This window comes from Ranitomeya variabilis, chromosome 1 (assembly GCF_051348905.1).
Source record: "Ranitomeya variabilis isolate aRanVar5 chromosome 1, aRanVar5.hap1, whole genome shotgun sequence".
Taxonomy (NCBI): Eukaryota; Metazoa; Chordata; class Amphibia; order Anura; family Dendrobatidae; genus Ranitomeya; species Ranitomeya variabilis.
Window position 1 is genome coordinate 793,940,778 of NC_135232.1, and position 24,584 is coordinate 793,965,361.

The 24,584-nt window shown below is 45.5% G+C and overlaps 1 protein-coding gene and 1 long non-coding RNA gene across 3 annotated transcripts in view; one reads left to right on the forward strand and one right to left on the reverse strand.

Annotated features, from left to right (window-relative positions):
- Window positions 1–24,584, forward strand: part of ACSBG2 (acyl-CoA synthetase bubblegum family member 2) — a 170,200-nt gene that overhangs the window by 71,042 nt on the left and 74,574 nt on the right. The gene's annotated exons all lie outside the window — the stretch shown is intronic.
- Window positions 7,289–7,862, reverse strand: LOC143768062 (uncharacterized). Its single transcript, XR_013213786.1, has 3 exons — window positions 7,702–7,862; window positions 7,462–7,625; window positions 7,289–7,354 (listed from the first exon to the last, which is right to left on the reverse strand). It is a non-coding gene; the product is annotated as an uncharacterized LOC143768062 (long non-coding RNA).

Genomic DNA, 24,584 nt, shown 5'->3' on the forward strand with positions numbered 1-24,584 from the left:
GTCGTCCCCTTCCACCTTATTTAAGCACTATCTGTTTTACTTGGGGTTCTCCTCTGATCTCACCTTTTGGGTTAAGGGTGCTACAAGCTATAGTCCTTCCCTAAGGTAGCTTACATCTCTGTAAATCTCTTGTGGTGCTGTCATGGGAGTCCGAATAAAGCATTAAGCTACTTACCGGTAGCGGCATTTTTCGGAGGCCCATGACAGCACCCTTAGCTCCCTCCCTTTTCACGTGGGGGTTGCACTTCCTAAAAAAAAGTGTGTGTGTATATATATATATATATATATTTTTTCTATATCTATCTCATGTGTGGTATCTAGTTACAATGCAACAGGATGTTTTTGTATATAATGTATATTAGTGTGCCACTAACCGCGGCAGTCCTCTCAGGCTCTGAAATATAACTGATGCATGGGGGAGAGGTGCTGCCCTTTTTGTATCTGTAGGTTTCCTGTTCCTGAAGGGCGGATCCCCTCTCTCGTGGTGCTGTCATGGGCCTCCAAAAGATGCCCCTACCGGTAAGTAGCTTAATGCAGCATGTCAATTCTTTGTGCGGATTCTGCAGCGTTTTACACCTGCTCCTCAATAGGAATCCACAGGTGTTAAAACGCAGGTGAAATCTGCACAAAAAAACGCAGGAAATCCGCTGGTAATCCGCAGGTAAAACTGAGCGGAGAAATCTGCACAGAAATCCACAACGTGGGCACATAGCCTAAGTAGCCCTTACATCAGCCAAATGGTTTGGAAAATTGCAGGCTCTGGTAGCAAACAAACCGTTTCCATCTGAGCATACTTAGACCTGACCCAGCCTTCATCTCTAAAGTCGCCTCAGTATTTCATAGGTTCCAAGAGATACAAGTGCTTCTCACTAAATTGGAATATCGTCAAAAAGTTAATTTATTTCAGTTCTTCTATAGAAAAATGGAAACTCATAAGTTATATAGTCATTACTAACAGAGTGATGTACGCTGTGTGCAGAATTTTTAGGCATGTTGTATTTTAGAGGATTATTTTTATTATTGATCAATAACTATGTTCTCAATCAACCCAAGACTCCTAAACCTCAAAGCTTAATATTTTTGGAAGTTGGAGTTTTTTTTTGTTTTTGTTGTTTTTTTTAGATTTGGCTATCTTAAGACCTGTTTGTGCAGGTAACTATTACTGTGCAGAATTATTAGGCAACTTAATAATAAAAACCAAATATATTCCCATCTCACTTGTTTATTTTCACCAGGTAAACCAATATAATTGCACAAAATTTTGAAATAAACACTTCTGACATGCAAAAAGAAAACCCCAAAAAATTAGTGACCATTATAGCCACCTTTCTTTATGATGACACTCAACAGCCTTTCATCCATAGATTCTGTCAGTTGCTTGATCTGTTTACGATCAACATTGCATACAGCAGCCACCACAGCCTCCCAGACTCTGTTCCGAGAGATGTACTGTTTTCCCTCCCTGTAGATCTCACATTTTATGAGGGACCACAGGTTCTCTATGGGGTTCAGATCAGGTGAACAAGGGGGCCATGTCATTTTTTTTTTTCTTCTTTGAGACCTTTACTGGCCAGCCACGCTGTGGAGTAGTTGGAGGCATTGTCCTGCATGAAAATCATGTTTTTCTTGAACGATAGACTTCTTCCTGTACCACTGCTTGAAGAAGTTGTCTTCCAGAAACAGGCAGTAGGTCTGGGAGTGGAGCTTCACTCCATCCTCAACCCAAAAAGGTCCCACAAGTTAATCTTTGATACCAGCCCATACCAGTACCCCACCTCCACCTTGCTGGCGTCTGAGTTGGAATGGAGGTCTCTGCCCTTTAGTGATCCAGCCTCTGGCCCATCAAGTCACCCTCATTTCATCAGTCCATAAAACCTTTGAAAAGTCAGTCTTAAGATATTTCTTGGCCCAGTCCTGACTTTTTATCTTATGTTTCTTGTTCAAAGGTGGGTTTTTTTTTTTCAGCCTTCCTTACCTTGGCCATGTCCCTGAGTATCGCACACCTTGTGCTTTTTGTTACTCCAGTAATGTTGCAGCTCTGAAATATGGCAAAACTGGTGGCAAATGGCATCTTGGCAGCTTCACGCTTGATTTACCTCAATTCTTGGGCAGTTATTTTGAGCCTTTTTTGCCCAACATGCTTCCTACGACCCTGTTGGCTATTTGCCATTAAATGCTTGATTGTTAGGTGATCACGCTTCAAAAGTTTGGCAATTTCAAGACTGCTGCAACCCTCTCCAATGCATATCACAATTTTGGATTTTTTCAGAGCCCGTGAAATCTCTCTTCTGACCCATTTTGCCAAAGGAAAGGAAGTTGCCTAATAATTAAGCACACCTTATGTAGGGTTTTAATGTCATTAAACACACCTCCTCATTACAGAGATGCACATCACTTTATTTACTTAATTGGTAGTCGGCTCTCAAGCCTGAACAGCTTGGAGTAGGACAACATGTATAAAAAGTATCATGTGATCAAAATACAACTTGCCTAATTCTGCACACAGTGTATTTCAAGAGCTTATTTCTGTTAATGTTGTTGATTATGGCTTACAGCCAATGAAAACCCAAGTGTCATTATCTCAGTAAATTAAAATAATTAACAAAAAATTGCAAAGACTTCCTAAGCGTTTAAAAAGGTCTTAGTCTGTTTCAGTAGGCTCTGCAATCATGGGGAAGACTGTTGACTTAACAGATGTCCAGGAGGCAGTCATTGACACACTCAAGGAGGGTAAGCCGCAACGGGTCATTGTTAAAGAAGCTGGCTGCTAAGAGTGCTGTATCCAAGCATATTAACCCCTTTCTGGCATTGGACATATTATTCCTTTGATGTGACCTGGGCCTTACTTCCCATGGACGGAATAGTGCATCATACGTGATCAGCCACGCTCACAGGGGGGATTGCGGCCGGTTGTCAGCTAGTCCCAGGTGTCAGCTATGATAAAGTGCCAGGAGCGGTCACGGACTGCTCCTGGCACTTTAACCCCTGGAACACTGCGATCAAAGAAGATCGCAGCGTTCCGGTGGCATAGAAAAGCATCGCGCAAGGAAGGGGCTCCTTGCGTGCTTCCCTGAAACCCTCAAAACACTATGTGATAGCGTTCTGAGGGTTCTCCCTGCCTGCAGAACCCCTGGATCCAAGATGGCCGCTGGGTCCTTCCGGCTCCTGCAGGGAGGTGGCTTGTCATTGCCTGCTGAGAGCAGGAGCCTCCTTCACTGCCTGTCAGATCGCTGATGTGACAGTACTGTGCAAGGTGTCAGATCAGCGATCTGACTTTACAGTGATGTCCCACCCTGGGACAATGTAAAAAAGTTAAAAAAATATATACTGTGTAAAAATATTGAAAAAAATTCCTAAATAAAGAAAAAAATGAATATTGTTCCAGTAAATACATTTGTTTGTCACAAAAAAAGTACACATTTAATATTGCCGCGTAACGACCCGACCTACAAAATTGTCCCACTAGTTAACCCTTTCAGTGAACACAGTAAAAAAATAAAAACCGAGGCAAAAAACAATGCTTTATCATACCGCCGAACAAAAAGTGGAATAACATGCGATAAAAAAGACTAATATATACATGGTATCGCTGAAAACGACATCTTGTCCTGCAAAAAACGAGCTGCCATACAGCATCATCAGCGAAAAAATTAAAGTTATAGCCCTCAGAATAAAGCGCTGCAAAGTAATAAGTTTTTATATAAAACAGTTTATATTGTATAAAAGCGCCAAAGCATAAATAAATTCTATAAATGAGGTATCGCTGTAATCGTACTAATCCGAAGAATAAAACTGCTTTATCAATTTTACCACACGCTTAACGGTATAAACGCCCCACCCAAAAGAAATTCATGAATTGCTGGTATTTGTTCATTCTGCCTCCCAAAAATCGTAATAAAAAGCGTTCAAAAAATGTCATGTGCCCGAAAATGGTACCAATAAAAACGTCAACTCGTCCCGCAAAAAAACAAGACCTCATATGACTCTGTGGGCCAAAATATTTAATAAATTATAGCTCTCAAAATGTGGTGATGCAAAAATTATTTTTTGCAATAAAAAGCGTCTTAGTGTGTGACAGCTGTGAAACATAAAAACCCACTATAAATAGAAAATTAAACCCCCCTTTTATTTATTTCCATTTTCCCATTAGGGTCAGGGTTGGGGCTAAAGGTGGGGTTAGGATTTGGATTACGTTTACAGTTGGGGTTAGGGTTTTGGTTAGGGTTAGGTGGTGTTGAGGTTAGGGATGTGTTGGGATTAGGGTTAGTGGTGTGGTTAGGATTAGGGTTGGGGTTAAAGGTGTGTTCGGGTTAGGGTTGGAGTTAGAATTGGGGGATTCCACTGTTTAGGCACATCAGGGGCTCTCCAAGTGCGACATCGTGTCCAATCTCAATTCCAGCCAATTCTGCACTGAAAAAGTAAAATGTTGCTCCATCCCTTCCGAGCTCTGCCTTGCGCCCAAACAGTGGTTTAGGCTACTTTCACACATCAGGCTTTTTCCGTCAGGCTGGATCCGGCGTCACGACGGATCTGGTGTAAATTGTGAAAAACTGACGAAACGGATCTGTTTTTCTACCGCATCCAACTAGCAGAACCGGCAAAAAACTGGAACAGTTTCATCAGTTTTTCATCCATTTTTTTTATCCGTTTTACGATGGATCCAGTTTTTAAAATCGTCCATGGGGGCTCACAAACGTGATTGGCTACTGAAAACCTATATATACAGTGTTCCAACAGCCCAACTTTGACAGGTTGTAGAGGAGCAAGTGGCGAAGATGGAAGGCGTGATTGCAAACATTCTGAAGATTACTGTGTATTTTACTGTTGAGGCCAATCGTTTGAAAGCGATTGTTCTGGAGAAGGAGCGAGAGAGACAGCGGTGCATCAGCGCCGACGACGTTTGTGGATCCACCCCATCACAGCAGAGAGAATGACGTGTGGAGGTGTATTCTACACTATACATGGAGCAGGTGCAGATGCAAATGGAGAACTTTGATTTATTGCTGGAACGAATTGGACACCTTATCAGAAGTAGTGACACATATTGCCGCTTCTCGGTTTCACCGGCGGAGCGTCTGATGGTGACTCTTCGGTAAGCCATTTTTATTGTATCTCCTCCTGTTAAAGCACACTTATAACTGTAATGTTGCTGGATGTTTTTAATAATTTTTATTGTATCCTACTGTTAAAGCTGACTTATAACTGTAATGTTGTTGCTGTTATTTTGTACTCCTCCCCCCCCCCCCCTCCACAGATTCCTTGCAACTGGAGAATCCCTTTCGTCACTCCATTTCCAGTTCAGACGTTGGGTTTCTGCCATATCCGTAATTGTGAAGCACACCTGCCGTGCATTGTGGGACTCTTTACATGGCGAGTTTATACCACATCCCACAACGGAGAGCTGGCTGGAAATAGTGGACAAATTCCAACAAATCTGTCAGTTTCCCAATTGCTTGGGTGCAGTGGACGGGAAACATATCCACATTGTCAAACATGCTGGATCGGAATATTTTAACAATAAAAAAATATTTCTCCATTGTGCTCATGGCCATCTCTGACGCTGAATACAAATTTATAGCGGTCGATATTTGGGCCTATGGCCGCTCCAATGATTCACAAGTTTTTATATTGTCTGCAATGGGGCATCATCTCTATGGAAACACCTTCCAATTTCCACGCCCAAGACCGCTGCCTGAAACCTCAGGGCCACCAATGCCATTTGTATGTGTTGGAGATGAAGCCTTCCAACTCTCGGAACACCTGCTGAAACCATACTCCAGTAGTGGATTGACACCAACTAAAAGAATTTTTAATTACCGCTTCACACGAGCACGAAGAATGGTGGAGTGCGCTTTTGGGATTCTAACAGCCAAATGGCGAGTTCTATTGATGCTATCTGAAGACTGATACAGTGGACGAGGTTGTGAAAGCTTGTGTGGTCCTGCACAATTTTGTTATATGCAAGGAACAGATTTCCATTGATGACCGCTCTAAAGTAACCACCTAGCATGATTATCATAACATTACTTTTAGAAGTTGTCAGTTTCCAGAATGAGGGACAAATTTGCTGAATACTTTATTTCACCTCAAGGAAGAGTAGACTGGCAGGATGAGAGCGTTTGGGTAAAGAAGGTCCAAGACAAATGTTTCAAACTCTTATTTTACCTTTTTTTTTTTGTTTACCCAAAGTAGTGTACCAGGTTGGGTTTTACCCAAAGTATTTGACCTTGTTTTACCCACAGTATTGTACCTTGTTTTAACCAAAGTATTTAACCTTATAATTTAATAAATGAAAGACAAAATTTTTAAACCAAAAAACTGTTTTTTTTAAACAAATTTTTAACAAACAATCTATAAATTTAGTGTGGGGTGGAGAGAAAACTGGAGGGGCTGTCAGATTGGGACACTTCGACATTGGGAGTGTGGAGAAAGGAATGTGGTGGTGATGGATCAGTAGGTAAAACAGGTGAAGGGGTGGAGAAAGAAAGAAAGAACCGGTGGACATGAAACCGGGAGTAGTGTTGGGAATTTGGAAGGTTTGAGGGGTGGAGTGGTGGGATTGGGAGGCAGAAGAGGTGGTGGATGGAGAAGAGGGTTTGTGTTTGGGGCATGATGGGTGTTGAATGAGACTGGTGGTAGTGGGCAGGGAGTTGAGGTTGGGCAGGGAGTGGAGGCGCGTATGATCTTGGGAACTGGTACGGAGAAGGATACTGGTATTTTATAGGAGAGGGAGGAGGGACAGTGGCTGGAGGGGGGGGCAGGTGCGGGAGTAACTACTGAGGTAGGTGGAGGGGCTTGGGAGCTAACATGCGCTAGAGCAAACAGGCACGCTTGCATTACATGCATCTGCTGATCAGGAGATAGCTTGTCCATGCGCTCGAGTACTGAATAGAAAAAGGTGTGGGTTGGAGATTTACTTGCATCTGAATGTATCCTATCCAGGCGTGTGTGCAACTCAAGAATACTGTTGCTGAGCAAATTAAATCCTACAGTCATTTGCTCAGACAACAGTTTGAGACAGTTCTGGAAGGCTGCATTCAGATGCAAGAACTCGGGCGCATAGCTCTTTTCCTGACCCCTCTGGCGCTGCCGCCCAGAACCCACAGGTGTTCTAGAGGTGGCAGCATTAGAGGGGTGGGGTAAAGGAAAAGCTGTATCCTCACCAGCGGCTTCACGTAGCGCAGTTGGCCACGATGCTCCAGCGCTGGTGGATGGGACCGAAGGCTCAGAGGTGAAGGAAGGATGGGAAGGTGCAGAGGGGCCGGGACTGTTGAAGTGTCCCTCGGTGGTAGACTCCTGAGGGATCGCCCCAGAAGGGTTCAACTCTGCAGGCTCCCGAGTGCTGCAGACGGTGCTTTAAAAAAATAAAAAATAAATTGATATTGCTTGGCCCTGGCTGAAACCCAAAAGAAGTGTTAAACATGTAAACATTTTTTATTAAATGGGGTGGGTAATATTTACCTTCTGCTCACTATCGTCGACCGGAGGAACGACCGCGCTCGAGCATGTTTGTATTTGCTCCTGCGTCCTCCTGATCCACTCGGGGCCTGCATCTCCTTGTTAAACGCCTTCTTGAAGCAATCCCTGATTGACTGCCACCGCTTGACAACTCTCGTCTCTCTCATCTGAAAAGTGAAAGCACAAGTTGGTTAGTATATAACACATTACATCCAGCAACATAACTGAACTGTGAATACTTACACGCTTGATTCTGGGCCCGAACATCGAGGTCCTCCCAGTTGTCCACCAGTTCGTGGCATACTTGCTCCCAGAGTCGACGGGTCACAACAAGATCTGTGTGGCGGTAGTCCCACAGCGGGTCCCGTTCTCTGATTAGATTGATGAGGAGGTCGAAGTTTAGCCCGGCCTCCTCACCATCCGACTCAGGAGCACGCTGTGAAGCCTGTTAAAAAAGAAAAAACAAAGACTCAAAACATAAAGTTGACAATTTTTTTTTTTTAAAAAAAAGGTACTTGATGGCGACCACCCTGACGCTCATGCCGGTGACCCTGGGAGGTGCTTTAAGGACCTCTGGATCGACCCCCAAAATCAGAGGACTATAAAAAAAACAAACATGTGCTTGGATGTAGGCTTATGTGTTGATGTCTGTAATCTATTTTTGTGTAGTGTGTACTGTGATGATGTGGTTCTGCAATGCATGTAAGAAACTTGCCAATTGCCCGCTCTGGGTATCTCTCTCTGTTCATCTCCCTCTGGAGGCACCTCTTCTACTGCAGCTTCCTGTTACACACACACATACATTTTTTAATATATATTTTTTGTATGTGTGTGGAGATAGAGATAGTAGCCCGATTCTAACGCATCGGGTATTCTAGAATATGTATGTAGTTTATTTATGAAGTTTTCAAAATAATGCAATTTATACACAGGATTTGGCCGGCCGGGCGCGACCAATTATTGAAGCGTGGTTCACATTCCACGCCAATTCGTGGCCGGACTGCGCCTGTCGCTGATTGGTCACGCCCGGCCGTGACCAATCAGTGAAGCCAGGGCCAGCTCCAGGTTTTTGAGGGCTCCGGGCGAGAGTCTGTGGGCCCCCCTCTTTAACACATACCACGTTTCATGATGCACAGATACAGCAGAGAAATATAGCACGGCCCACGTAGCATATAGCACGGCCCACGTAGCATATAGCACGGCCCACGTAGCATATAGCACGGCCCACGTAGCATATAGCACGGCCCACGTAGCATATAGCACGGCCCACGTAGCATATAGCACGGCCCACGTAGCATATAGCAATGTGGGCACCATATCCCTGTTAAAAAAAAAAATAAAATAAATAAAATTTTAAATAAAAGATAGTTATATACTCACCTTCTGGCGGCCCCCGGATCCAAGCGAGGCGTTTAGCGATGCTCCTCGCGACGCTCCGGTCCCAAGAATGCATTGCGGTCTCGTGAGATGACGTAGCGGTCTCGTGAGACCGCTACGTCATCATCTCGCGAGACCGCAATGCATGGCCCAGAGCGTCGCGAGGAGCGGGAAAGGCGCCGGAAGGTGAGTATATAACTTTTTATTTTATTAATTATTTTTAACATTAGATCTTTTTACTATTGGTGCTGCATAGGCAGCATCAATAGTAAAAAGTTGGTCACACAGGGTTAATGGCAGCGTTAACGTATATATTAGTCTTAGTTACTCACTGGTTAACGGTGTTTTTCGGAGACCGTGACAGCACCACAGAGAGGGGATCCGCCCTTCAGGAACCTATAGATACATAAGGGCGGCACCTCTCCCACGCATCAGTTGGTTTACAGAGCACAAGAGGACCACCAAGGTTAATAGCATACTTAATAAACAATAATACAACTACTAACTATTCACTACCCGTGAATTATATAAACAAAGGAAGAGGTGTACACCCAGAACTTAAGAAGACGGGAGGGTATGTACGGGTGCTGTCATGGACTCTGAAAAACACCGTTAACTGGTGAGTAACTAAGACTCTATCGGTCGTCCATGACAGCACCACAGAGAATTACAGAGAGTAACTGTTTTAGGGAGGGACTACGGCTTGCAGCACCCTTACACCGAAAGAGAGGTCAGAGGAGGCACCCAGGTTTAATCTATAGTGGTTATAGAAAGTGTTTGGAGAAGACCAAGTAGCAGCCTTACAAATTTGGTCGATCGACACCTCCAACCTTTCCGCCCACGAGGCCGCCATAGCTCTAGTGGAATGCGCTTTTAGACCTTCAGGCGCCGACTTCCCCTTTGAGATGTATGCCAGCGAAATAGCCTCCCTGATCCATCTAGCTAATGCAGATTTTGATGCTCTATGACCTTTCCTGCTACGACACGAATAGGGTGTTATCTATTTTCCAAGGATCAGTCACTGCTAGATACTCCAGGATACAACTTTTTACATCTAAAGTGTGTAGTTTCTTTTCCTTATTAGTAGGATTAGGGAGAAAAGATGGAAGAACTATTTCCTGTGTTCTGTGGAATCTGTACACTGCCTTAGGAAGATATGCTGGATCAGGGGACAGTATCACTCTATCATCCCTAAGTTGCATGTAAGGGGGAACCCTGGATAACGCCTGGATGTTGCCTATCCTACGCGCTGACGTTGGGGCCACCAGGAAGGCTACTTTAAGAGACAGATTTTTAATAGAGGCTGAAGAAATTGGCTCAAATGGGGCCTCTGTCATGGCTGAGGACTAGGTTTAGGTCCCACGGCATGACCCTATTCTTCACCATTGGCCTAGACCGTTTTGTTGCCCTGATGAATCTGCTGACCCAGTAATTTTCAGCAATGTTGCAGCCAAAGAGGGCCCCTAAGGATGACACCTGTACTTTAAGAGTATTTGGGGATAACCCCATATCCAACCCCTTTTGCAAGAATTACAATATCTGGTCTATTGGTGTTGACTGACCCCAGAGTTTTGAAGAAATCTCTTCCAGATCCTCACATAAATTTTTGTGGTGATTATTTTTCTGCTCTTCAGCAGAGTGTTAATGAGGCCCGGAGAGAACCCCCTATCTTTTAACAGCGCCCGCTCAAAATCCACGCCGTCAGATGAAGGCCAACTGCCCGAGGATGGTAGACTGGGCCCTGGGATAGGAGATCCGGGATGTCTGGTAAGACCCATGGGTCGGATATTGACATAGTCTTGAGGCATGGAAACCACATCCTTCTGGGCCAGAAGGGGGCAACTACTATAACTGTGGCCTTGTCCTTCCTGATTTTCCTCACCACCAGAGGAAGTAGAGATACGGGAGGAAAGGCGCAAGCTAGCCTGAAGTTCCAGTCTATGAGGAGGGCGTCTACTGACAGAGGATTTTCTCTGGGGTTCAGAGAGCAGAATTGTCACTTTTCTGTTTCCCTTTGTGGCGAAAAGATCTACCTCCGGTTGACAGCACCTTTCCACAATGAGGTTGAAGATGGAGCCGTTTAGGGACCATTCTCCCTGCCTCAATGTGTTGCTGCTTAAGTAATCCGCCATAGTATTTTCTGCTCCTCTTATGTGAAGAGCCGTCAACGAGAGAAGATGTTGCTCTGCTAGCTGGAACAGACTATCTGCTACGTTCATTAGGGATTTGGAACGGGTTCCGCCTTGGTGATTTATATATGCCACGGTGACCCGATTGTCGGAGAATATCCGCACGTGGTGGCCCTGTAGATAGACAAGGAGTGTTTTAACTGCCTGTTCCACTGCCGTTAATTCCTTCAGGTTGGAGGACCTTTCCCTCTGACGCTGATCCCAAAGCCCCTGGACCAATATTTCACCCATGTGAGCCCCCCAACCAGAAGGGCTGGCGTCTGAGGTGACTATACGAGTTGCATTATATTCCCAGAGGACCCCCGTGGCTAGGTTCTCTCGGTCCAGCCACCATTCGAGGGATACAATATTGTCTTGGGACAAAGTCAGCTGGCTCTCTAGATGACCCCCCAACATTTTTTGTTGTGACAGCACCTTGCCCTGAAGTATTCTTGTATGATACTGGGCCCATCGGACCGCTGGAATGCAGGACGAAAGAGTGCCCAACAGAGACATCGCTTTCCTAAGGGACATGGTGGGGTTTTTAGAGGCATTCAGCACCTGACGGTGCAGGCGATCAATTTTTTCGTGAGGTAAACGGCATTCCTGAACCTTGGAATCCAAGGTCAGGCCTAAAAATCGCTGCACCATCATGAGCTGTAACCGTGATTTTTTGATATTTAGCAACCGCCCTAGACGCTCCAGGGTAGACATTACTTTATGTAATTGTTCTAGACAGTGATCCGCCGTTTTACCCACGATGAGATTGTCGAGGTAGGTGATTACCAGAAAGTCAGACTCATGTAGGTGGGCCATAACTTCAGCCATTACCTTAGTAAATACCCGAGGGGCGACCGATATTTCCAGTATAGGGCACTCCCTTTTGGTATGTTTGACCACCCCATCCAACCAGACCGCCACCCTCAGGAATCGTTGGTGTCCTGCATAAATTGGGATGTTAGTAGGTGTCCTTTAAATCCAACACTACCATAAAGCATAAATTTTTTAAACAGTAGCTTTATTGCGGTGTTAAGTCTCCATTTTAAACGATTGTACGGTCAGAAAATTAAGAGCCCTAAGGTTGATATTAGTTCTGAAGGAGCTGTCCGGTTTACATATCAGGAATAGAGGAGAGTAGAACCCTCTACCCCATTCTCCTTCCGGAACCTCTGATAGGACGTTCTTATTGAGCAGGTCGTGAACTTCCGTTTCCAGGGCCACCTGTTCTGCTGGAGAGGACCTGAGTGGGGTAACTCTGTAGAAATTGAGGGATAGAGGAGAACTCTAGCCGCAGCCCCGTAGCTATTATTCCCAAAATCCAATTGCTACTGGAAATTTTGGACCAGGCCGGGTAGAAGGCAGATAGTCTACCTCCCACCGGGGCGACTAGTCATTGGGGTGGTTTTTTGATCTCACGGGATGGTTCCTGACATCCCGCACCTTCAAACATAAATCCAGTACCTTTTTTTTTCTTTTTATCGTCCCATCTGCTCTGGTCCCTAGCCAGTCTTCTGCAAAAGAACCTTTTCCCTGTGAAGGGACGCCTATAAGAAGTGGTCGGTAGACTGGGAAATTTCTTTCTCGTCTCCGTCTTTCTCCAGCAGTTCGTCTAGGACTGGACCGAACAGGTTTTCTGTTTCGCACGGAATAGAGCACAGACGGGATTGAAGGTCACCTGGCCAACATTTCAGCCATAGGGCCCTGCGTGCCGCATTTGATAATCCTACCGCCCTAGCTGCCATCCTTGCAGAATCTGCAGATGCGTCTGCGAGAAAAGCAGCTGCATTCTGAATTGTTGGCAGGAATTTTAATATGGATTCCCTGGAGACTCCATCTTCCAATTTAGACCCTAGTTGATCCAGCCAGACCATCATTGATCTGGCTGCACATGTCGCAGCTACTGCAGGTATTAGGGCACCCGCCGACATCTCCCAAGTTCCTTTAAGAAACGAGTCTGCTTTCTTATCAAGAGGATCTTTTAAGGAAGCCATGTCATCAAAGGGAATAGAGGATTTTTTTAGACTCCTTAGCCACCGCTGCGTCCAATTTTGGTACCTTATCCCACGTGTTCACCAAGGGGTCATCAAAGGGATATCTCCGTTTAAGGGCCAGTGGAAGGGAGCCCTTTTTTTCTGGCTTTTTCCATTCCCTTTTGATAAGGTTCTGAACCTTGTCATTAAGTGGAAATGATACGCTTTTTGGGGTCTAGACCGCCAAACATCAGGTCTTGCGCTGAAAGCTCTGGCCTTTCGTCAGCCACCCCCATGGTGGATCTAACTGATTTAATCAGCTTGTCCATCTGGTCCAGCGGGAAGCAGAATCGATTAGAATCCTCTTCTGAAGAGGACGCCGAGGAGACTGAGGTTTCAGAATCATTTTCCTTTCTAGGGGCAGTGGACAAATCTGAATCTGAGACGTTAGGCTCCCTTCTCTTGGAAGGCTCCCCCCGGGACAAGGATTTTAGGGAATCTTTTACTTCTTTCCTGATAATCTCTCTAAGGTTTGAAGTAAACTCGGGAGACTCTTCCACCACCTATGGGAGCAGAAAAAAAACAAACCCCTATGTAATTTAACTGGTGCTACCGCTACACAATGTCCCATCGTTTTATTCCCTACCGTCTGTCGCACACACGACTGACAGTCTCTTAGGGTAGGCGTCTGGCAAAGGGCAACCGCATAGTGCGCACTCCTTATTCTTTACTTTACCAGTGCATTTTTTCCCCTAAGGAAATAAACATAGGAAAAAACTGCATCAGGGTACGTTCACGAAGATCTCTTACCCAGGCAGTAGCGGTAGGTACCGGATTGCTGGGGGAGCGAACCGGATCCTTCAGTCTAGATCTGTGACTGGGCTGGTTACTGCGTCCCTGCGGGTCTTCGGCTGGGGGTTTGCGTGGGACCTTTCTGAGGCTCTGTCCTGCTCCAGCAGACCGACGGCAGCTTCTGGCTCATCCATAGCTGCAGATGGGCTCACAAGCAGCCCTGCAGCGTTCTGTTCGGATATATATATATATATATATATATATATATATATATATATATATATATATATATATATATATATATATATATATATATATATATATATATATATATATATATATATATATATATATATATATATATATATATATATATATATCCCTTCCCCCGGATCCAGATTATGTGCAGATGTGTGGCCAGGGATCCACCCCTCCCTGTGCCAGTCACTGCCCCACCCCCTATGGCCTCTGACCGCTCCCCACGCTGCCATCACTGCATGAGGCCGCAGCACAGCAGCGCTCCTAGCCGAAGCCGGCCGGCGTTTGACTCCCAGTCCCGCCCCCTGCGCATCACTTCCAGTACCAGACAGCGCGTACAGGGATGCGCCGGGGCAAGGCGCCGTCGGCCGACCCCGCCGCCACGCCATCGCTACACGTGGCCGTAGCATAGCGGCGTTCGCAACAGAAGCCGGCGTTTGACTTCCGGCCCCGCCCCCTGCGGCGTCACTTAAGAGCACACAGTGATGTGCTGGGAAGCCTGGGCACAGTGCCACCGACCAACCCCGCCGCACGCCGCCCTGCCCCCTCCGGAGGACGATGATCAGACGCAGGGGTAGTAGATGCACCAGGAGACTGAACGGACCCCCAGGGGGGAGAAAATACTCATCTTCGCTGGCATCTTGAGACGGACCTCCTCTGGACTCCTCTCCTTCCTGTACCGCTCACTGTCGGTGAGTCCTGGTAGGGCTCCACGTGGCGCTTCCAGGGACCCGTAGCTTCCAGGCTCGCTACCTGAGTCGGACAGCCGGCCTGGGTATTTACAGATGAAACTGCAGATATCTGTAGGGCATCCTGTCCTCCAGGAACAGGAAACCAACTGATGTGTGGGAGAGGTGCCGCCCTTATGTATCTGTGTTTCCTGTTCCTGAAGGGCGGATCCCCTCTCTGTGGTGCTGTCATGGATGGATCCGGTGGGTCTGTTATTTTTTTTTTTGTTTTTTTTTCCCCCAAAATTCCCCGGATTGAGCCTGACTGCACAAACCTGATGTGTGAAGGTAGCCTTACCCCCACATATGGAGTATCGGTGTACTCAGGACAAATTGGACAATTTTTTCGGTCCAAATTCTCCTGTTCACCCCCCAAATTTTTAATTTTCCGAAGGTTAAGAGATCATTTTTGGGAAAAAATAAGAATTTATTTTCTCGGCTCTGCGTTAAAAACTTTAGTGAAACACAACACATCTAGTTAAGTTCTGGTGTCACTTGTGGGGGTTTCCACTGTAAAGGCACATCAGGGGCTCTCGCGACATGGTGTCTGATCTCAATTCCAGCCAAATTTGCTTTGAAAAAGTAAAATGGTGCTCCTTCCCTTCCGAGCTGTGCCATGCGCCCATACAATGGTTTACCGGCGTACTCAGGACAAATTGGACAAAAACGTTTGTGTTCAATTTCTCCTGTTACCCTTGGTAAAATAAAACAAATTGGATCTGAAGTAAATTTTGTGAAAAAGTTAAATGTAAATTTTTTTTTAACCCCTTTCTGTCATTAGACGTACTATTCCGTCCATGTGACTTGGGCCCTACTTCCCATGGATGGAATAGTACGTCATAGGCGATTGGCCGCGCTCACGGGGGGAGCGCGGCCGATCGCTGCCGGGTGTCAGCTGATTATTACAGCTGACATCTGGCACTATGTGCCAGGAGCGGTCACGGACTGCTCCCGGCACATTAACCCTCGAAACACAGCGATCAAACATGAACGCAGCATTCCGGCGGCATAAGGAAGCATCGCGCAGGGATGGGTGCTTCCCTGAGACCCTCGGAACAATGCGATGTGATTGCGTTGTTCAGAGGGTCTCCTACGTCCTCCTCCCTGCAGACCCCATATCCAAAATGGCTGCGAGGCTCCTTCCGGGTCCTGCAGGGAGATGTCTTGCAAGCGCCTGCTCAGAGCAGGTGTTTGCAAGCCTGGAGCACTGCCTGTCAGATCACTGATCTGGCACAGTGCTTTGCAAATTATCAGATCTGACGCTGTCACAGGGTGGGACATCATGCTATAAAGTGAAAAAAAAAAAAAAAATGTGAAAAAAAAAATATTGTTCCAATAAATACATTTCTTTATATTAAAAAAAACCAATAGTACACATTTAGTATTGCCGCGTCTGTAACTACCCGACCTATAAAACTGTCCCACTAGTTAACCCCTTCAGTGATCATTGTAAAAAGGCAAAAAAAACTTTATCATACCGCCAAAGTGGAATAACACGCTATCAAAAAGACGTATATAAATAAACATGGTACAGCTGAAAACGTCATCTTGTCCCGCAAAAAACGAGCCGCCATACAGGATAATCAGCAAAAAAATAAGATATAGTCCTCAGAATAAAGCGATAAAAATTTTTTTTTTTTACATAAAATAGTTTTTATCGTATAAAAGCGCCAAAACATAAAAAAATATATAAATTAGGTATTTCTGTAATCGTACTGACCCGAAGAATGAAACTGCTTTATCAATTTTATCAAACGTGAAAGTCTAAACGCCCCCCCCCCCACAAAGAAATGTCATGTGCCTGAAAATGGTACCAATAAACGTGTGACAGCTGCCAATCATAAAAATCCGCTAGAAAACCTGCTATAGAAGTAAATCAAACCCCTTCATCACCCCGTAGTTAGGAAAATATAATAATGGGAAAATGGAAATACATTTTTTAAATTTTAAGGTTAGGGTTGGGGCTAAAGTTCGAGTTGGGGTCAGGATTACATTTACGGTTGGGATTAGGGTTAGGGGTGTGGTTAGGGTTGGGGGTGTGTTTAGGATTATGGTTGGGATTAAGGTTAGGGGTGTGGTTAGGGTTATGGTTAGGGGTGTGGTTAGGGTTAAGGTTGGGATTACAGTTAGTGGTGTGTTTGGGTTAGGGGTGTGGTTGGGTTAGGGTTTCAGTTAGTATTGGGGGGTTTCCACTATTTAGGCACATCCGGGCTCTCCAAATGCGACATGGCGTCCAATCTCAATTCCAGCCAATTCTGCGTTGAAAAAGTAAAACTGTGCTCATTCCCTTCCGAGCTCTCCTGTGCGCCAAAACCAGGGTTTACCCCAACATATGGGGTATCAGCATACTCAGGACAAATTGGACAAAAACTTTTGGGGTCCAATTTCTCTGGTTACCCTTGGAAAAATAAATATTTGGGGGGTTAATCATTTTTGTGGGGACAAAAATGATTTTTTTTATTTTCATGGTTATAAACTGTAGTGAAACACTTGGGGGTTCAAAGTTCTTACAACACATCTAGATATGTATCTTGGGGGTCTAGTTTCCAATATGGGGTCACTTGTAGGGGGGTTTCTACTTTTTAGGTACATCAGGGGCTCTCCAAACTCGACATGACATCCCAACTCAATTCCAGTCAATTTTGCATTGAAAAGTCAAACTGCGCTCCTTCCCTTCCGAGCTCTGCCATTCGCCCAAACAGTGGTTTACCCCCACATATGGGGTATCGGCGTATTCAGAAGAAATTGGACCCCAAAAGTTGCTGTGCAATTTGTCCTTTTACCCTTGGGAAAATAAAAGATTGAGGGTGAAAAGAGGTTTTGTGAAAAAATGATTTTTTTATTTTTACAGCTCTACATTCTAAACTTCTATGAAGCACTTGGTGGGTCAAAATGCTCACCACACATCTAGATAAGTTCCTTAGGGGCTCTACTTTCCAAAATGGTGTCACTTGGGGGTTTCAATGTTTAGGCACATCAGGGGCTCTCCAAACGCAACATGGCGTCCCATCTCAATTCTAGTCAATTTTGCATTGAAAAGTCAAATGGCGCTCCTTCCCTTCCGAGCTCTGCCATGCGCCCAAACAGTGGTTTACCCCCACATATGGGGTATCGGCATACTCAGAACAAATTGTATAACAGCTTTTTGTGGTCCAATTTCTTTTGTTACCCTTGGTAAAATAAAACAAATTGGAGCTGAAGTAAATTGTTTTGCAAAAAAAGTTAAATGTTAATTTTTATTTTTTTTTAAACCCCTTCATGACTCAGCCTATTTTGACGTTAATGACCTGGCCATTTTTTTAGCAATTCTGACCAGTGTCCCTTTATGAGGTAATAACTCAAACGCTCAACGGATCCTAGCGATTCTGAGTTTTTTTCGTGACATATTGAGCTTCATGTTAGTGATAAATTTAGGTCGATAATGTTTGCGTTTATTTGTGAAAAAAATGGAAATCTGGCGAAAATTTGGAAAATTTTGCAATTTACAAATTTTGAATTTTTCTGTTAAACCAGAGAGTTATGTGACACAAAATAGTTAATAAATAACATTTCCCACATGTCTACTTTACCTCAGCATAATTTTGGAAATACATTTTTTTTTTTTGCTAGGAAGTTAAGGGTTAAAATTTGACCAGCAATTTCTCATTTTTACAACAAAATTTACAAAACCATATATATATATTTTTTTTTTAGGGACCACCTCACATTTGAAGTCACTTTGAGGGGTCTATATAGCTGAAAATACCCAAAAGTGACAACATTCTAAAAACTGCACCCCTCAAGGTGTTCAAAACCACATTCAAGAAGTTTATTAACCCTACAGGTGCTTAACAAAAGCAGAAGCAACATGGAAGGAAAAAATTAACATGAAACTTTTTAGTCACAAAAATCAACTTTTAGCAACAATTTTTTTTTTATTTATTCAGTCGCCATGACAGCACAACGAGAGAGGGGATCCGCCCTTCAGGGACAGGAAACCTCAGACACAAAAGGGCGGCACCTCACTCCCCCGCCAGTTGGTTTCCTGTCCCTGACAGCGGAACCTCTTCAGACAGACCTTAGGAAGAAGGTTGAAGAAAAAAGATTTCCCACTCCTGACAGGCCAATGCAGGTAGCGGGGGCCCCCTACCTCGGTCTGGTCAGGAGGCAGGAAGCACCACACGGCAGGGGGACTGCTGGTGTAGGTGGCAGCAGGAGGAAGCAACCTACGGTGAAGGGGTTAGCTTCTTGGTGTCCGCATTGTCGTACCTGGTAAGTAGGCCGTGGTACCATGTCTGCTGGGCCTCTGGGGTCTGTCAGCCGCTGCCGCTGCGGTCTGCCTTGGCTGGGGAGCGCTGCCATCCTTGTTCGGCACGTCTGCCCTCAGCGCCGCAGCCGTAACCGGAAGAGGCGTGTCCGGGTGACACGGCGAGCGGCGCAGGGTGATGACGCGGTTGCGCATGCGCGGTAGCGCAGATTTTCCGGCTAATGGCGGCGCCCAGTGTCAGGGAAAGGATTTTGGCCCCAGGGAGTCCGGCATTCATCATGGCGGCGCGGCTCGCGGTGGACGGAGCCTATCGGCGTAAATACCGATCAGCGACACCTGGAGGAATTTTCCCTGCTGACCCCCATCCGGGGGTGGTACCCAGGGGGAGTAATTTATGAGCTGCACAGACGCCTCTGCATGTTCCTGTCCTGTCTTCCTGCATGGAGTCACCGGAAGGAACACCGCAGCTGTGCGGTGAACAGCAGCAACCACTTGAGCAGCCTCAAACAAGGAAGTCTCTGAGAAGCTCCCAGCAGCGTTCTAGTGGCAGTAGTCGCGCTGGTGGAGCTGGAGCCGCTCAGAAATCTACCAATTCCTCAGGCCGTAAGAATTCTCCGGCTAAGAAGGACCCCCCCGATCACGGTACCATTAGCTGAAGGGATGGGTAAGTGAGCTACGTGAAAGTACGCTTTCTGATTGCTGTCCCTCCTTGTATTCCCTCTCTCCTTATTAGGGGAGAAAATGTGCTTCCAAATCCAAACATAGGGAGTGTGCCATGTGTACAGAGCCGCTTCCAGATGGGCATAAAAAGAAGCTGTGCAGATCCTGCATACAGCGTTTATTCGAGGAGGAGGCCCCTGACCTAACGTCTACTCTTAGGGACATGGTTAGACAGGAGGTCAGGGATTCCATGAAGTCCAGGTCTCAGAAAACAATTTCCAAAAGGAGGAAGGAAATTTCATCCCCGGCGCCAGATGTGGATTCAGAGTCAGGCAGTGTGAGCCCGGATTCTCTTCCGTCATCATCATCCTCAGAGGATATGGAGTCCAACCGGGCCTGTCTGTCACTAGATAGGGTTAATCACCTAGTGAAGGCCGTCAACAACACCATGGGGATTGAAGAGACCCAGTCAGAATGTTCCATTCAGGACATTATGTTCAAGTGCATAGACCGTAAAACCCGAAGGGTTTTTCCGGTAGTAGAAAAAATCAAGTGACTGATTACGAAAGAATGAAAGAAGCCCGAGAGGAAAGGTTCACTTCCACCAGCTTTCAAAAGGAGGTATCCTTTCGAGGAAGAGGCTTCATCTTCTTGGGACAAGGTCCCGAAACTGGATGCAGTGGTGGCCAAGGCGTGCAAGAAGTCTTCTCTCCCATTTGAGGATTTAGGTAACCTAAAGGACTCGCTTGATAGAAAAGCTGTTGTGTTCCTTAAAGGGGCTTGGGAGACATCTGCGGGATCCCTGAGACCAGCAATTGCGGCCACTTGCACGGCCCGGTCATTGATGGTGTGGCTAGGCCACCTGGAAGACCAACTTAAGGATAAAGTTCCTAGAAGTGAAATCCTATCATCTATGTCCGTAATTCAAGATGCTGCAGCCTTCCTTTCTGATGCGTCAGCGGATTCTGTTAGGCTGGCCGCAGGATCCTCAGCCTTATCCAACGCAGCCCGAAGAGCACTCTGGATAAAATGTTGGCCAGGAGATTTACAGGCCAGATCAAAATTATGTGGCATCCTCTGTGAAGGGGTTCATTTGTTTGGTCCAGTGCTAGATGAGCTGCTTGAGAAGGCAGGTGACAGTAAAAAACGATTCCCTCTATTGAGAAGACCCTTTTATAGGCGAGATTATACCAGAGGATGGTCTTATCGCCGAAGATCCGATAGAGATCCAAATAGAGATTCGACCAGATATAACAGCAGCAGACGAAGAGGTAGAGGATATATGTTTAACTCCTCTCGAGACTCTAAAAAACCTCAATGACTGGCGGACCAGGTGGGCGGTAGGCTTCTGGCCTTCTACCCAGCCTGGTTGAAGATCACCAATAGTCCGTGGATTCTCAGTATCATTAAAGAGGGTCTAAAATTCCAGTTCCATCATATACCTCAGGACAACTTTAAATTAACTCCTATCCGTTGTTCTCCCGCAGAACAATTGGCATTGGAGTCAGAGGTCCAAGATCTCCAACAAAAGGGGGTTCTGATTAAAGTACCCACGGAAGAACGAGGTAAGGGGTTTTATTCCCCTTTATTCCTGATAAAAAAGCCTGATGGGTCATATCGTACCATCATCAATCTTAAAGGCCTGAATGAATTCTTGCTGATCCCATCCTTTAAAATGGAATCTGTGAAAACAGCAATAAAACTTCTTTTTCACAATTGCTTCATGTTCGTCTTAGATCTGAAAGACTCCTATTACCATGTCCCAATACATGTAAATCATCAGCGCTTTCTCAGGGTGGCGGTTTCTCTTGCCGGCACAGTAGAGCACTTTCAATATCGGGCACTCCCTTTTGGTGTTGCAGTTGCACCCCGGGTTTTCATTAAGATCATGGTAGAGGTTATGGCACATCTTCACGAACAAAACGTACTAATAATTCCCTACCTAGATTTATTGATTGTGGGACGTTCAGAATCACACTGTAAAGACCAGTTGGAAAAGGTGATAGCAGCATTACATAACTTAGGATGGGTTATTAATCTCAGGAAATCGCGTCTTCAGCCCTTAACATCTCAGGAGTTTTTGGGTCTTATTATAGATTCGGGTCAGCAGGAATGTCGCCTGCCAGACTCAAAAGTGGACAGTATTCACCGGCTGGTCACTAGAGCAATTAATAATCCCGTAGTCTCCTTAAGAGGAGCAATGTCACTTCTGGGTTCTCTCACTTCTTGTTTTCCGGCAGTGCTCTGGGCGCAGTTTCACTCTAGGTCTCTGCAGTGGGATGTTCTACATAATTTTCGTCGGCTGGACGCTAACCTCGATAACAAATTTTCACTATCTGTTGAGACCACTAATTCACTAATTTGGTGGACACACATTCTGAATCTTCGTAGAGGGGTACCCTGGTCAAATCGAATAACGCGAGTAATTACAACTGATGCTAGCCCCACGGGTTGGGGGGCTCACTTGGAAGATAATTGCATTCAGGGTTTGTGGTCCCAGTCTGAACGAGCCACATCCTCCAATCTAAAGGAATTGTTGGCGGTAGAACGTGCTTTAAATGGGTTCCTTATACCTCTACAGGGTAGACATGTCAGACTACTCTCTGACAACCAGGTGACCGTTGCCTATATTAACCACCAAGGAGGTACGCGGTCTAGGTTGTTAATGGACGTTGCGAATCGTATTTTTCAGATGGCCGAGAATCACCTACTCTCCCTTACGGCTCTTCATATAAAGGGAAAATTAAATACCATGGCCGATTATTTAAGCCGCAACGAACTCAAACAAGGGGACTGGTCTCTAAAACCGGCTGTCTTCAATCAGATCGTACATTTGTGGGGATGTCCAGAAATAGATCTCTTTGCCAGTCGAAACAGAAAACTACATCAATTCTGTTCCCGAAGTCCAAGGGACAACCCGTATGCAGTCGACGCTCTCTCAATCTCCTGGAACTTCAGTCTCGCCTATGCCTTTCACCCTCTAAATCTGATTCCCATAGTTCTGAGGAAAATTCGGGCCCAAGTGATACTGATAGCCCCGTTCTGGCCTAGAAGGTCGTGGTTCCCATGGCTAAGAAACATGTCCATTTCCCAACCATGGATCCTCCCAGCAATACCAGACCTCCTCCTCCAGGGTCCAGTCCTGCATCCACGAGTAACCAACTTACACCTAACGGCGTGGAATTTGAGAGGTCACTTCTAAAAGGGAAGGGATTTTCTCAATCTCATAAATACACTCCTTAAGAGTAGGAAATCCTCCACGACAAACATCTATGTCAGGGTTTGGAGAAGATTCCTATCGGTGTTCAGGGGCACAAATTGATCAAAGACCTGATATTACGCAGATCTTAGAATTTTTACAAAAAGGCCTAGAGATGGGCTTAGCCACCAGTACCCTCAGAGTTCAGGTTTCAGCCCTGGGGGCGCTATATAATTCTAACTTAGCCAGTGATCACTGGATATCTAGATTCTTCAAAGCGGTTACCAGATCCAGGCCGGTTATTAACCAAAAATAGTCCCATGGGACCTAAATCTTGTGCTCTCAGCTCTAACACAAGCCCCGTTAGAGCCTATTGATACTGTTCCAATCAAAATCCTGTCTGTCAAAACGGCCCTATTAGTTGCCCTCACATCCGCGAGAAGGGTTAGTGATCTGCAAGCATTGTCTAGGCAACCTCCATATATGCAGTTTAGGGAAGATAGAGTGGTTATGAGACCTGACCCCCTTTATCTTCCAAAAGTTGCTTCAAAATTTCATAGATCCCAAGAGGTGGTCCTGCCTGATTTCTGTTCTAATCCCTCTAATGATAAGGAACATAGATTTCATTGTTTGGACGTACGAAGGTGTCTTCTCAAATACATTTCAGTAACAGACACCTGGAAAAAAGATCACTCCTTATTTTTATCCTACCAGGGAGTTGGGAAAGGGCTTAGGGTATCAAAAAATACACTAGCCAGATGGATTAGGGAGGCGATATCTCTCACTTATACCGCAGGTGGCGTGGAAATTCCAGAAGGTATAAAGGCTCACTCCACTCGTGCGGTAGCCACATCCTGGGCTGAGAGCAGAAGTGTCGATTGAAGACATTTGTAAGGCGGCCACATGGTCTTCTCCATCTACCTTTCTTAAGCACTATAGATTAGATCTAGGTGGCTCCTCCGACCTCACGTTTGGGAGAAGGGTGCTGGAGGCAGTAGTCCCTCCCTAGTCACTTTTTCACTTCTCTGAAAGTCTCTCGTTGTGCTGTCATGGCGACTGAATAAATACGTACGCTACTTACCTGGTAGCAGTGTTTTTTCAGGAGCCATGACAGCACCCTTATATTACCTACCCTCTTTGCTTATGGGGATCGACACTTCCTTTAGTTAATTCCTAAGTTTATTCACTGGGTGAATTGTACCATATTTTAATATTATGTGCTACTAGCCTACAAGGTCCTTTCATACTCTGTAAACTAACTGGCGGGGGAGTGAGGTGCCGCCCTTTTGTGTCTGAGGTTTCCTGTCCCTGAAGGGCGGATCCCCTCTCTCGTTGTGCTGTCATGGCTCCTGAAAAAACACTGCTACCAGATAAGTAGCGTACGTATTTTCCCAAGGGTAAAAGGATAAACTGGACACCTCATTTGTGGGGGGTGGGGGGGGGGGGGGGAAATCACTGGGCGCACGACAGGGCTCGGAAGGGAAGGAGCACCATTTTACTTTTTGAATGAAAAATTGGCTCCAATCTTTAGCGGACACCATGTCGTGTTTGGAGAGCCCCTGTGTGCCTAAACATTGGAGCTCCCCCACAAGTGACCCCATTTTGGAAACTAGACCCCCCAAGGAACTTATCTAGATGCATAGTGAGCACTTTCAACCCCCAGGTGCTTCACAAATTGATCCGTAAAAATGAAAAAGTACTTTTTTTTTTTTTCTTCACAAAACCATT